The sequence below is a fragment of the Lissotriton helveticus genome, chromosome 4_1, assembly GCF_964261635.1.
Source record: "Lissotriton helveticus chromosome 4_1, aLisHel1.1, whole genome shotgun sequence".
Taxonomy (NCBI): Eukaryota; Metazoa; Chordata; class Amphibia; order Caudata; family Salamandridae; genus Lissotriton; species Lissotriton helveticus.
Window position 1 is genome coordinate 497,479,236 of NC_136063.1, and position 15,634 is coordinate 497,494,869.

A 15,634-nucleotide genomic window follows, 5' to 3' on the forward strand; every position below is an offset into this window, starting at 1 on the left:
TTTTTGTGACGTTCCATGGCGCAGAAGCCTGCGTGATATTTATCAGGCAGCAGTGAGCCACTTTTTTAGTCCCTTAAGCACAGTTTTCTGCATTATAGGGGCGTGCAAGGGTGTTGCTAGGGTTGTTCCCAGCAACATCCATGGCTTTTTGACACTGCCCCAGATTTATGAGAAATCTTAAAACTGAGGCAGCGCCAAAAACGTACGCCTCCCCAGGGGAGGTTTAAGTGGGGCACAACGAGGAGAAATATCTTTATTTCTCCTTGGTTTTCCTTTTTCTATGTGTGCTGCAGAAAGAGGAAAAAGCCTCTTGTGATTATTTTTGTACAGGAAGGTTTCCCTTCCTGTAAAAAAATAATCACCCCCACAGCTCAAGAACCCTTGCACCATGGTGCAAAGGTGCCTGCGTTGACGCACAGCAGCCCATTGTGTGCTGGCGCAGGGGAAAAGGACTGGAATGCATTGTATCGAACGGATACGGCGCATTCCTGCCCTTTTCATTTGCCACAGGGCAGCGCGGCAGGAAGGCCTGCGGCACTACCTTATGACAAAACCTCATAAATGAGACCTCCTGTGTTTTGCAAACAAGGAAAAGGTTTCCTCAAATGGCAATAAAAGAAGACGTGAAGCTGGGGGTGACTTTCACGGGATTACAATGGTATTTAAAAAAAACTTTTTTAGAGTTTTATATAGCGCGAACTAGACCCAAGACTTCAGGTATGAGAGCGCTTTACATGAGCACCAGTTTCGTTACATGAGAACACATTCATTTTCGTTAGGCACGGGGAGATTAACAGCCTGATTCATCAAGGTACCGTTTTGCGAGTCTCTAATAGAGATTCATAAGGAATCGCTATTAGAGACTCGCAAAACGGTATTCATGTAGGAATTGCTAAATTAATAGCAATTCCTACACATTCCTTATTTGCAAGTAGCAAATTGCTACTCGCAATTAAGGAATAACTCCCCATTCATTCCTATGGGCCAAAAGGCCCATAGGAATGAATGGGGAGTATTCCTTATTTGCGAGTAGCAATTTGCTACTCGCAAATAAGATAGCGATTTAAAGGGTGCCAGGGGTGTCCAAAGGACACCCTGTAGCACCCCTTAAATGCAAATTGGAACAGGTGTTGCGCACACACATGTCCAAAGGACATGTGTGTGTGCAACATGCAACTTAGAAAAATGCTTTTAAAAGCATTTTTCTAAGTTTTTGCTATTTACCGAGAGGTCTGACCTCTCGGTAAATAGCGGCCCGAAATTGCGAATTTGCAATTTAAAATTGGTTGATGAATTGCATTTAAGGAATCTCTAATAGAGATCCCTTAAATGCAATTCTTCGCACAATAGAGAATTCTGTAATAGCGAATATTGCATTTGGGATAATGAATCCCAAATGCAATAATTGCGCTCGCAAAGGGCCAGATTCTCAGAATCTGGCCCTTTGCGAGCCGATTTTCGTTTCATGAATCAGGCTGTAAGTGATTTGCCCAGAATCACAGTATGTTGAGTGTCGTTGCCGAGACTCGAACCGGGTTCCCCAGCTTTGAGGCCGACTGCTCTAGCCGTTAGGCTACATCCTCTCCTCTCTGACTGTGTGGGTTGCAGTTGCCAAGACTTGTTGTTCAATCCGGACACTGAAAATGTGAAGTATGTAGTATGGCCAAACCCTCATCCCACCTCTCTAAGGCAGTCTTTAGTGACTGGAAATGTTGGGCTATTTATCCCCAATTACACTGTGCTTGAATCCATGCTAGCTCTCTCTGAGGTTCTTGACATATTACAGTGCAGTATAGAAGTTCGGGCACCTGGGTTGGACTTTGGGCTGCAGAAGGAGGCCCAGAAAGACACTGCTGGGGTAAATGTGCTTCTGGAGGGCTCTTTGTGTGCGTTCAGGTGCCCAAGAGGGTCTGAGAAATTGGAAAGGGGGTGCGTAGTGGTTTGGAAAGCCATGAATGTAATTAGTCAGAACACAGTGAAGATGTTTAGGGACTTGAACAAAGGACTGTGAGGATAATGGGGAATCTAGAACCCCAGGTGAAGAAATAACATTTGTTGAGTTCACATACAACAGTTTATTTAACATTTAATATTGATAACCACATTTTTGTAATTACACTCAATCTATTCATAGTTCTGTGCACTGAAATTAAAGCACTTGATTACTCACCAAAATGATATTTGCTGCAACGTGTTCAGAAACAATCCATAACAGACTGAAATTCCTGGTAGTGAGGGGTGATCACTGAGCATAGCTTGGGGTAAGAATTCAGATGAATAAACACCTGCATGAGATTGGTCCCTGGGCCACAGAAGAGCATAGGTGGTGGTCTCTTCCGCCCCCAGACACAGCTAAGGGATGATGCATTAAGAATACAAATTTCGGGGTAAAGAGGCTCAGAAATCTAACAAAGAATAAGCTGTGGAAAAGCCAATCGGTCTGGCTTTAGTGAGTTAATAAACCCATGTGAAAACTCTGCATCCATTAGAATTTTAACCCCAGGGCTCCTGACTTTGGCTGGGATGGGGGCGCCGGGGAGAGGGCACCACAAGGCGGCAGCAGGACAACAGGAAGGTGGTGTCCAGGGAGCGTGCAGCGCACTCCTTCCGGGTCACAGGCAGGTACTAGATGTCCTAGAACAAGGAGGTCTACCATCTTCAACTTAGATACAGCAAGGAAGGCTCCAATAAATACGTTGGGTTTATTTAAATCGATTAAGCCAGAGCATTATTTTTAAACTAAAACTCTGTGCAACATCATTTCTAACTAATGTCAGGCAAGGACAAAAAAGCTGCAGAAGATTGAAAATAGTGCAAACTGAATGCAAATTAACTAGAACATGACGTTTTAAACCTCACAATTCTTCGGTCATAACTAGAATTTTATACTGACCGATATTATGGCTTGTGGGAGTTATGCTGTATGAATGAAAGTTTGTCCAAGTTAAATGCTCTGGAACGAAATTCTTTTCTAGTTACAAGTATTAATGTCTTCTTTTATCATTTTACTCAAATGTATGCTCTTAACATACATGCCCTTAAACATTCATTGATTTTTAAAGCATTTTTTTTGCATACAATTCCTCCCTATCACCCATTAAATATAATGTTAGTTTTCCTAGTTTCTACATTAAGGTAGCATTTGTCAACCTTGAACAAAACGGAATGTACTTTAGGGCTTTCCATTTGATCCGATGTTCCAGTCTTTAAGAAACTGTCATATGCATGAACTGAAGAGCAGCTCCGAAACATCACATTTATTTCGTCTTCCTCTATAAAGGCAGTCAATTACCATAGACTTTCATTACAGCTGGCTGACATAAAATGAAATGCTAATTGGCACTTTCAACTAATTATGTGCCAGGTGTTTTCAGTATAAAGGAAGCCAATGGAAACATAGTTTTCACCTTCGGCTTCTGATAGACATTCAGTGTAGCTCATAGAAGGCCTTTGCTTTTGAAATTGTGACAACTGATGCAAAAGTCTAGAGGCTAATTAGGAGTTCTGATGTACAGCCCATATACATCAAATAGTTTTAAGGACTCCTTCATTTCCTCAAATGAACGCACTATTTAAAAAATGTGATAGTTCATCAGGTTTGAGGCTATGCGCGGTCTACGGCTAAATTGAACAAATGTAGGCGCATTTTAGGCAAGGTTGTTTTGCCTTTGAGCTCCCATTTAAAATCTATAAGGCTCCCAGACCCCTACGCTATCTCAAAATAGTTACAGCCAGTAGTTGCACTTCGCAGATGACAAGAGGGCACACCTCATCTCCTAAGGTTGGTGCACAAGCAGTGGCCACTGAAGGTCAGCTTTATAGTACACATACACCTGCAGTACCTCAGCCACAACACAGGGCGGCAGCAGAAGGCAGTTCCAGATCAGTGGTTATGTGTTGCGCATGTGCGATTGCTCAACTTGACACCTAATTGCTCAGGTGAAATCGCCCGAGCAATTTCCGCTCATTTAGGAAACCCATCACATTCAAAGTGACTCGGAAATTGAAGATAGCTACGGCCTCAAATCGAATCTTGATTGTAATGGAATGCTACGGAAATACAGGTTTGTAGGATTTAACTAGTTTCCTGCTGCGCAATCATGTGGTGTAAAGCTTTAATTCAAGAGAGGTACTCAATGATAATAGTCACAGCTCGAAAAAAATAATTCTTTGATGTTTGCATCGAATATGCTATTTTCATGTTCTGCAAAAAATATACAAGTCCTTGGTTCGTAGGGAGAGCCTTTTCCAAAGATTTGTTTATATGCATGAAATCCCTGACCCCATTGTCTAGAGACGCGGCTGTACATTTCACTATAGTATCTTTAAACTACTCATTGATAAAACATAGCAGTTTAAAAAAATTAATATTTATTTGTTTATTTCCTAAAACAAAAAAATAACAGTAAACTTACACACGACCAAACCCCAAAGTCTCCCTCACACGCCTGCCCGCACATGTGCATCTACTCCATTCTCATCGCGAGGCTCTGACTCCCCCACTATTGCTACAATGTCATCATCCGTCAAGCAATGATATGACCCCCACTGCCCCCACACCTTATCAAACTTCCGGCAGCAGCCTCTACTTTCATTCACCACCGGCTCCGCCTCCAAATACCTAGCCATTTCCACTCTCTATTCCTCCCCTGTGGGTGCCCGATCCCGACTCCATATCCTGACTGCCTCTCTCTGTGCCACCACAAACCCCAATTCACAAAACAACTACTTCTGAGGGTGAGCCACATCATTTGGTATACCGAAGACCATGAACCGGGGCCTTCTAGGGAGATCAACCAACAGCACCAACTCCAACTCATTGACGACATCCCCCCAATATGAGCGCACCCTGGAGCTATCCCACACTATGCACAAAGATACCCACTACCACACTACACTGCAGGCACATAGGGCTTTCCGCCCTCCCCATCATGCGAAGATGGGACCGATTATAGTAGTTCCTATGAAGGAAATGGAACTGTACGAGCCTCAACCTTGCGGGGATGGCAACTTCCTTGAGGTACTTAGGGCCCGATGTAGGTAAATCTCATTTACCGACTCTAGAATACCGAATTTTACCGTTTCGGTATTCTAGATTTGGTAAATGAGATTTAGGTAAAAATGCGGTAATTTTTACCGAATCGGTTTTTGCCATTGATTCCTATGGGCCTTGAAGCCCATAGGAATCAATGTCAATTACCGAATTGTCAAGGGGGACACGGTGTCACTTTGACACCCTGTTGCACCTCTGATTCTGGCTTGTGTGCCATGTGACACACATACATACATGGCACAGGTGTACATGCACAGATGTGCATGTATACAGGAATTCTTTATTTACCATGAAATAGTATTTCATGGTAAATAACGAATTCTTAAGGGCCTGTGGCACTGTTTTCAGTGCTACCTACATCTAGATTTACCAATTCGGTAAATTTACCGATTCTGTATTTTACCGTATCGGTAAATTTACCGAATCGGTAAATTTAAGGCCCCCTACATTTTAAAAGCCAAATACTGGACAGTAACGGCCGAAATCGGCCGTTACCGTGCGGTATTTGGTGTCCTACATCGGGCCCTATATCCTCTAGGGGCCCAACATCCGCCTCCCACTGTGTCTGGCGCTTTCCAAGAGTATCTGGGGAGTTATTCAGGATAACTCGATATAGCTGGGACACCACCTTATTCATAATTTCCCCTCCAGGAACCCAGGTTTTCAAAGGGCTGCCCTCTGGGAGAGTCTCCCCTAAGGTCTCTCAAAGCTGTAGGTACCGGTACTGCTGAGGGGGGGCAGAGCATACTCCTGCTGTGGTGCTTCAAACATGTTGATCTCACCGTCCAAAGAAACCAGATCACTCAACATCTTTATTCCAATCCGCTCCCATCGATGGAAGCAAGTGAACCTGGCCACCTCAGGCAAGATCGTGCCCCTCCACAAAGGAGTAGCCAGCGTGCATCTAACCTGCCACCACAAGTCTCTCACTGCCTTATCCCATGCCCCCAGCATTGCCAGTATGGGCCCCAGCAGAACCTGCCAGCCTGCCTCGCATAGAAATAGTGGAGATAGGTCTTCATTCCATGGCTACCCTCTCCACACGGAATGCCAGTTTGTCATGTGGACTGTGTCCTCATGCATTAAAAACCTGTAGCTGTGCAGCCCTATGGTAGGCTCTCATATCGGGCAGTGCCAAATGTAATAAAGTGGAATATACACAGTATTGTGTCCAATAGGTTATATTTATTCAGCCCCAACCAACAGTCAGCTCACAACTGACAATCCTGGAATGACCAGTTATGGGAACCTTGGTGTCATGTGGTTCCAAGCACTAGGTTCCAACATGGAACCAGAATACAGAGGAAGACAGGTCATCACACTTCTCCCTCTTAAACATTAAACAGGTTTACATGTCCAGCAATGAAGTAGACAACAAAAAGATAAGAAAAACAAAGCAGAAACTACCTAGACATAATCACGTAAGTGAACAGGAGGCTTGCATACTCTCACACTCTTGCGAGAATGATTAGAACGCAGATCAGGAACAGCAACAATATCATCACATATCCCTTTTCCCCCAAAATGAGAAACACGACTATTGTTCCAGATACGACCATCCTCCGTCTTTACAGCATTTTTGAAAATTTTTACAATGGTTCTAGGAACAGAAAACTTCAACCAATTTTGACAGCCCACAGGAGCCCTGATCTTAACAACCTCCCCCACCACGAATTTGGAATCCTTTGCAGAATTTCTCCTATCCACATATATTTTCCTTTTCCTCTGTAGTTCCAATTCCCTTTCTCTCCATGCACCCACCTCATTATTTTTTACACCCTTGTCTGCAGCCATCCAGGCAGGACATAAACAAGTGTTAGGTGCCCTACCCTTGAAAAGTTCATACGGAGTTTTTCCTGTAGTTGAGTGAGGAGAGAATCGATATGCTGAAATTCTATTCTGTAACTCCTTTCTCCAGTCCAAATTGTTGACCCTAGCCAACTGAATGCTTTCCTTCAAAGTTTTGTTGAGTCTCTCCAAAGCACCATTTGCCTCAGGATGATACAAAGAAATCTTCTTGTGAATAATGCCACACTTACTGAGATACTCCTCAACTTTCCCTGAACAAAATTGTGGCCCATTGTCAGAAAGTATGGAGTTCGGAAAACTCTCATGTTTAAATACAGACTCCAAAAAGGAAATAACAGATTCACTTGTAATCTCCCTTACCAAACTAACCTCAACCCACCTAGAATACAAATCCAATAAAACCAACATAAAAGGAGTTTGATGCTCACCATGTAAAGTCCCCACAATATCAATTGCGATTTCATCCCAGGGGGACCTAGGCAACCTCCTGCAAACCATTGGAGAAGACCTAGTCCTCAAAACTTTATCACTCGCCTGACAAGAAGAGCAATCTCTAACAGTGCGTTCCACCAACAAATCGATACCAGGCCACCAGAAATCCATTCGTATGTGTTCTTTCGTCTTTGAAATACCCAAGTGTCCCTCATGAGACATGTCCACCAGCACACTTCTGAGATTAACTGGAGGGACTAACCTAGTACCTCTCATGAGTAAACCATCTACCACTGCCAACTCATCAGCAATCAAAGACCAAGGTTTCTTTAAAGAACGAGACCTACCACCTTCCAACAATTTAATGACTTCCTTCAAATCCTCATCCTTACTCAGCTCATCTCTCCAAGCATCTTCCTTCACCGCCCCCAAGGTAACATCACACACCTTTAATTCACTCTCAAAATCGTCTGTTAAAGCTTCCTCAACATTGTCTACAACATCCACCAGCCTAGACAGGCAATCTGCTGAGACATTAGTTTTTCCTGGGATATACTCGAACCTGAACACAAACTCCTGCAAAGAAATTACCCATCTCCTTATTCTTGCCGAGATGGAGTCTAACCCCTTTTTTCAAACACTTCCTTTAGTGGTTTGTGATCAGACCTGACGGTAAAAGAGGAACCCCAAACAAACTTCCTGAATTTATTCACAGCCCAATATATACCTAGCGCCTCTTTCTCTATGACAGAGTAATTCAACTCTGCTCCCTTCAAACATCTCGAAGCACAAGCTATCAAGACCTCCTTGTCTTTCCTCACCTGTAACAACAAAGCACCCAGACCCTTACTGCTAGCATCTGTTACAATAAACGTCGGATCCCCTGGAACAAACGCCTGTAAATTTGGTGCATTCCTCAGATCCATCTTCACCTGATCAAACTCTCTGCTGCACTCCTCAGTCCAATTAAACACAACATTTTTACACATGATTTTCCTCATATTGACAGTCTTATCTGCGAAGTTTCTGACAAACTTATTGTAAAATTCTGCCATGCCCAAAAATGATGAAACCTCTTCTTTTGAACAAGGTTCCTTCAATTTTTCAATAGTTTCCACAAGATCCTTCTTTGGAGATATGCCCTTCCTTGAAATGTGGTGGCCCAAATAATCTAGCTCATTGACACCAAACTTGCACTTGCTCTGACGCAGAGTTAAACCAACTTCCAACATATTCTTCAACACCAGGCAAACTCTCTCATCATGTTCCTGTTCATTCTTACCAGAAATGAGAACATCATCCTGATAACATCTTACCCCCTGTATTCCTTTGAACAGGTCTTCCATAATTCTCTGGAATACCGAGGCAGCTGAAACCAGCCCAAAAGGCATTCTTAAGAACTTGAATGCACCCATAGGTGTAATGAAACTAGTAAGCTCTTGACACTCCTTTTTTAACGGAACTTGGTGATAGGCCGAAGCCATATCTAAGGTGGTGAAATAGCATGCACCATCTAATGTAGAAACCAACTCCTCTATGTTTGGCAAAGGGTACTTGTCAACTATCACCTCTTTATTTAAAGCACGAAGGTCAACACACAGCCGAATCTCATTATTAGGCTTTCTTGCGACCACAATTGGTGCGAGCCACTCAGTAGCTTCTACTGGTTGTATAACCCCAGTTGCCAACAACTTCTCAATTTCTTTACCCACGACATCCTTTACACAAATTGGAATGCGTCTTACTTTAGCAGCCACAGGCACCGCACCCAACTTCAGTTTGATGTTGTGATTGTACCCTTTTATACATCCCAGTTTTTCACTGAATAACTCTTTGAAGTTCTTTATGAACTTGTTCTCCACATTGTCTACAGCCTGTACTTGAATAACAGGATGAGCATTTGGATTGAGGCTTACACCCAACCTTGCCTGATGAGACCAACTCAACAAGTTGTCCCCCTGTTTACCACATAAACTTTTGCTTCTGTGTACCTCCCCTTATATTCAATGCAGTCAAAAAGTAACCCATTATTTTTATGGGATGTTCTTGATAACCTGTTGGTCTTATATCTGGTTTACACAAAGACTTTTCCTTTCCAAACACATTTTCAAACACCTCGTTTGAAATAAAAGTAACATGTGAGCATGAATCAAATTTCATCAACACACTTGCTTTCCCAATCAACACATAATCAGAAGGATGTTCAACGACATCATCATTAATCTGAAAGCTAACCAATTTAGTCTCAGTCTTCGTATCTCTCCCAACTCTTGTTCTGCAATTTCTACCAATGTGTCCCTTTCTACCACACACATTGCAATTGAATTTAAGAGCAGGACACTCTCTCGCATTAGCCATATGTCCATATCTCCCACATCTATAACAAGTTCCTTGAAAAGGAGTTGTGAACTTCCTACTTGTCTGTATTTTAGAAGCACCACCATCAACCTCCCCTTTCAACTTTTCCTCCACACACACTTCTTTTTTTTTCTTCTCATCCTCTCTCTTCACAGCCTGACACACCACTTCCTGCGTTGAAGAACTACTTGACTTTTCCTCCTTTTTTTCCTTGCTTAGTTCTCCAACGCATTTTAACATGTGCTCAACCCTTTTTGCAATACCTACCACCTCTTCCAATGCAGGTTCATCCTTTAGCCACAACTCTTCCCTTATCTTATCACTCACACATCTCAAAACAAACTGATCTCTAATTCGTTCTTCCACCAAACCCCCAAAGTTGCAACTTGAAGCTAACTTTCTTAGTGCTGTAATGTACTCCTCAACACTCTCTTCCTTACCCTGCTCCCGTAACCCGAAATAGTACCTTTCCATGATTGTACTCACTTTAGGAAGATAATGTAAATCCAACTGCCTAGCACACACCTCATACTCATTCAATCCTCTTTGTTCTGCTTGAGGAATGACTGGAAGAGTCTCCAAAATCTCCTGGCCTTCTCCGCCCAAACAATGCATCAATAAAGCATGCTTCCTTTCACCACTCAAATTTGCACCACACACCCTTGCGTAATTTTCAAATATTTTTTTCCATTTTTTCCACCTAATGAGTGGTTCTCCTGGTTCCATCAGAAAGAAGGGGGGTGCAGTTACATTCTGCATTTTACTGCCCAAGCTCCACTCAACACTCTTACTCTTATTCTACTTTTTAACCACAAACAACAATGATCCCCCACCCTTCCCTCAAAGGTGTGCCTATCACCGTCGACAGGCTTCAAGTTCCACAATGTAGAACTTAAAAAAAATGAGTCTGGTTTTCCTTTTCGGCAGTTCTCAGTACTACTCCAAGTTCGAGTCACTTACTCCATCCACCTTGCTCTCACAACTTTTCTCTACTTCCAGTTTTCATTCGCTTTCCTTGCAACAGGTCCTTCTGTCCTCCTTCACCATTGAGGTTGATACCCTTTTAATGTCTCACTCCAAACTGTTGTTTCACCGGATGCAATCCTCTTTGCCGATTTTCGTCGCGTTTTCGACGTTCTCCACCTCCTTCACTGCGTTTTCTTCGCTGGGTGACAGCTGTACCATGGAGATGTTGATCAATCTTCCTTCATCGACATACCAGTCACGTGAGGTTTTCTCTTAGTATTTAGCTAATCTCCTGTTGTTGAGGCTGTCCTGCACGAGTAGATCCCATCCTCGTCGCCAGTGTAATAAAGTGGAATATACACAGTATTGTGTCCAATAGGTTATATTTATTCAGCCCCAACCAACAGTCAGCTCACAACTGACAATCCTGGAATGACCAGTTATGGGAACCTTGGTGTCATGTGGTTCCAAGCACTAGGTTCCAACATGGAACCAGAATACAGAGGAAGACAGGTCATCACACCAATCCTCCATTGTAGAACAAGCAGTACAGTATTTACAGCACTACTCTGGGAGTGCTGCTATCCCATAGGAGGGTCCTGTCTAGGCTAAGAAAATAGCACTCCGGGACCGGAGAGGGGCCATTCTGGAGCATCTAAAGCAGCTTGGGCCGGGTAATCATCTTAAAAAATGCTGGCCGGGCCATCAGGATTAGGGGAAGCACCCGCACACTCTGCGACGACTGGAAACCTCACAGGACTCTCCCCAAATTAAAATACAAGAAGCGCTTCATTTCAGTCATGACCTCCATACCAACAGATGCCACCCCACCCTGTCATCCAGCTGATGAAGCTCTAACTTGTTCCAGTCTATGCGATACCACAAATATGAATAAAGAAATCTGGAACACCGATAGTATCACCAGAGGTGAACAGTCTGGGTTAGCCACATACACCAGCGCATCATCAGCATAAAAGTCCAATTATCCGGGGCATTCGTCACCTGAGGGAACCCCACAATATCAGCTCACCATCACACCAACGGTTCCACGCAAAGCACAAACAACAGATGTGACAACAAGCACCCCTCTCAGGTTCTACACCAACGTGCAAAAGTCTGTAAAACTGCTCCAATCACCTGTACCACGAATATACCTTTTTTTTCAAAGTTTTATATAGTGCAAACTTGACCCGAATCGGGTATCAGAGCGCTTTACATAGCACCAGTTACGTTACATAAGGACACAAAGTGATTTGCCCAGCATCACAGTTGTGATTCCGCATACCATTACTCCGCAAGTCGGACACCGACTTGCGGAGGGGGGCGCTGGAAGTTGGAATAGTATAATTACTATTCCAACTCCATTCTGTATGGACACTAGGGAAGGTGTCTAATCACAACTGCAGTAGCCGCAGATTTAACCACGTCGCCGGTACCGAGTTAAATCCCGCCTGGTCTGGGTGGACCAAGCCTGCAATCACCCAAAGTAGTCGGGTGGCCAGAATTTTGGCTTGAATCTTACTTTCTGTATTCAGCAAAGAGATAGGCTGATATGAAGACCATCAATCCGACGGTCTACCTTCCTTAGGGAGTACCACGATAGTGTACTAATTAAGGTCCAGAGGAAACTGTGCAGTCTTAAATAGGGTTAAGTGACATTTTTGAGTAGATAACTTAATTGAAAACAGCCTCAGCATTCACAAGGCTGTTCTCAGATGTAAGGTAAACTTCGACTAGTGAAAAAGAGGCAAAGGGGTTCTGATTCATAGGGCCATTTTCAGATGTAAATTTGATGTCAAAGTGCAAATGGCTCGATATTCCACTGCAAGGAATTCAAGAAGACGACCTTGCACTCAACAACCTTTTTATTCACGTTATATTATGCCGACAAAGGTTTAATATTATATGGGAGTACAGTTCCTGCAAGAGGTGTGGTGTGGATATTCCGACCCGTGGCTTGGCTTCAAATCTTGTGAACAACCACAAACATGGTTTTATGGGAATTAATGACCTCATCTTTACCCCGTGCCACCCTGGAAATGGTTTGAGATTGAGGGGCAGATCTATCAGAATGTCACACAATACAGCACAGCACAATAACTCGCATAACCGGGAGAGGGCAGGAATGGGCCATATTTAACATTATATAGCAAATTCCTGTCCCCTCCTTGCACTAGCGCAACATTTGCTGCCTAGCGCCAATGTAGGCACCCTTGCACCATGGTGCAAAGGTGCCGGCGTTGCAGACAGAATTGTTTTTGTGTAGGAAGGGACACCTGCCAGCACAAAAACAATCCTGGGAGACTTTTTCCTCTTTCTAAGTGTGCTGCAAAATGCAGCACATGCAGAAAGAGGAAAACATAAGAATAAATAAATACATTTCGCCTTGTTACGCCTCCCGTGGGAAGGCACAGCATTTTGACACATTCCCACGTCTGACACTTATGGTAAATCTAGTATGGCGCCAAAATCCATGAGTGGATGCATGGATACATCCACGCTCCATCCATGGAACGCCTCCCTGGGGCAGAGTAATGCATGGCAGCGACTTGCGCTGCCTTGCGTTACTCCAGATTTTGTAAGCCATAGGATTCGCGGGAGCGCGTGATCCAAGATGGATCTCTTTTGAGCTTCTAACACCGATTTTCTGCCAGAAAAGTAGTTTGGAGGAGGTCGCTGCTTCTGTGAAGGACTCACCTTTGTTGTGGAGCGATTTTGGGGATTTATGCTCAGCGGAAGTGGGTTTTTCTTCTGTCTGGTATCTGCTCCCTGCACAGTACAACCCAGCTCTCAGTCAAGGGGCGGAGTGAACTTCCAGGAAAGGGCCTGGCTTGGGCCTAGCCACTCCCCCAGCCCATTTTATCTGCTGCACCAGACATTTCTTGCTTATTTTCAGTGCTTTAACTTCTTAACACTTTATTTTGTGTCCACAATGATATTTCTACATCTTTTTACTTCAAAATGGAAAGCAACGATTCTATCAATAATAAAAGGAGGCAGCAAGTTTCCCCTCCTCCTACTAAATCTAAAGTAGTAGAGTCTTCTGAGCCTTCACTATCATTAATATTGGAAGAAATTCACGCTCTTCGCATTAATACTGATACTATTGCTTCTGAAGTTAAAAATGTGCGCAAAGAAATGGCAAGCCTGTCAATGAAAATATCGGATAATTCAATCAAAATACAGGATAATAAAGTCAAACTTGACGCTTTTACTCCACTTGTTGCAAAAATTTCACCTATGTGTTCAACATTATTGGATTTGGAAAATTGTAATAGACAATATTACCTGCGTATATTTAATTTACATGAAGATGTTGAGGGAAATAACTGTAGATTATACTTAGAGAATTTATTGCCTGGTCTTTTACAAATTGAATTCTCAGAAAAGTTTGAAATTGATAAGGCTCACAGGATTCCCTCACATAGGAACCCTCTTCCTACAAAACCGCGACAAATGATTTTTAAAGTTCTTCGACATCACCATTTGGTCTTAATCAGAAAAGCGGCTAGAGAAATACCTTCCTTGATGGTAAATGGTCATAAAATATTTATTCATCAAGACTTCGCCAAAGAAACTGTTTCAATTCGCAAAGAATTCACTGCGCTTCGCCCCTAACTACGGAGTCTAGGCTATAAATATGGTCTCTTTGATCCATCGACGATGTGCATTTGGAAGGATAACTTCTCAAAATCTTTTCAGCGTCCAGAAGACTTGAGACGTTTTCTGGATCATCAGACACAGCATTCAATGGATACTAATGACTCTGCTACATGATTTTCACCAGTTATGTATTTTCTGACATAATACTGAAATTTCTTTATCAAGGGCTACAGCGGTTCTGGTCATGCTTGTAACGCTTGTGCGCGTTTCAAATTTCACACCTTTTGTCCTCTGTTTGTCGTTTTTTCCATGTTCTTTCCTTTTTCCTATCCTTCTTCCTTACTTGGATCTACTTTTTTCCTTTCTTCTATTATGGCTTGTACACATAATATTAAAATAGTTTCATTAATGTTAAAGGTTTGCGCCATCCAGTTAAGCGTACAAAGATTCTAGATTATCTAAGTAGTCGCAAAGCGGATGTTTGTTTTTTTACATGAGACTCATATTGATGATAACATTTTAGATTATATGAAGAAGAAATGGGTAGATACTATTGTCTCTTCTCTTGCTAATGGTAAAAAAAATGGTGTTGCTATTTTTTGGCAAAAAAACTACATTGTCAAATTCTGCGTAAAACTTCTGACAAGGATGGTAGATATATATATATATATATATAGTTAAAATTAAAGTTCATGACTCATTTCTATTTTTATTAAATGTTTATGGCCGTACAGCGGTTGACACTGTTTTTGGACTAATCTTACGACAGAGGTCCTGAAGGTCAGTAATGCTCCTTTAATTGTTGGAGGTGATTTTAATGTTATATCTGACCCTTTATTAGATAGATTATATCATACTAAGTTTCACCCTTCTAAAGTTTATTTTGCTTTCAATTCATTTATTCAGGCCACTAAGTTAGCTGGTATTTGGAGATTACATTTTCCTACAGAAAAAAGTTTTACGTTTTTTCTCTAATCCTCACAATACCCATTCTAGAATTGATTGTTTATTGGTTTCCAGGCAAATAATTAGTTCAATAACTACTCCTAGTATTGGTAATATTGATATCTCAGATCATGCTATGATTTCTTTGGTTTTAAATTTGGAATCAAATTTTACTAAATGATCTAGGTGGCGAATGAACACTGGTATAATATTAAATGAGTATAACAAACCTAAACTTTTATCAGCCATTCGAGAATTTTTTTTACTCAATCCTGAAGGTTCTACTTCTATGGTTAACAGATGGGATGCCTTCAAATCTTATATAAGAGGTGCATCTATATCTATTATGGCCTACGAAAATAAAACCTTTCATGCCAATTCTAAGAGCCTTCAAACACAGATTGCAAACTGTGAATGACTTTTTATTACATCCAATAATCCTCAATATAAATTTAAGTTACAAAAATT

At 42.2% G+C, this 15,634-nt stretch overlaps 1 protein-coding gene across 2 annotated transcripts in view; it reads right to left on the reverse strand.

Moving 5' to 3' along the window:
* RALYL (RALY RNA binding protein like) overlaps positions 1-15,634 on the reverse strand; it is a 1,751,515-nt gene that overhangs the window by 80,202 nt on the left and 1,655,679 nt on the right. The window lies entirely within an intron of this gene.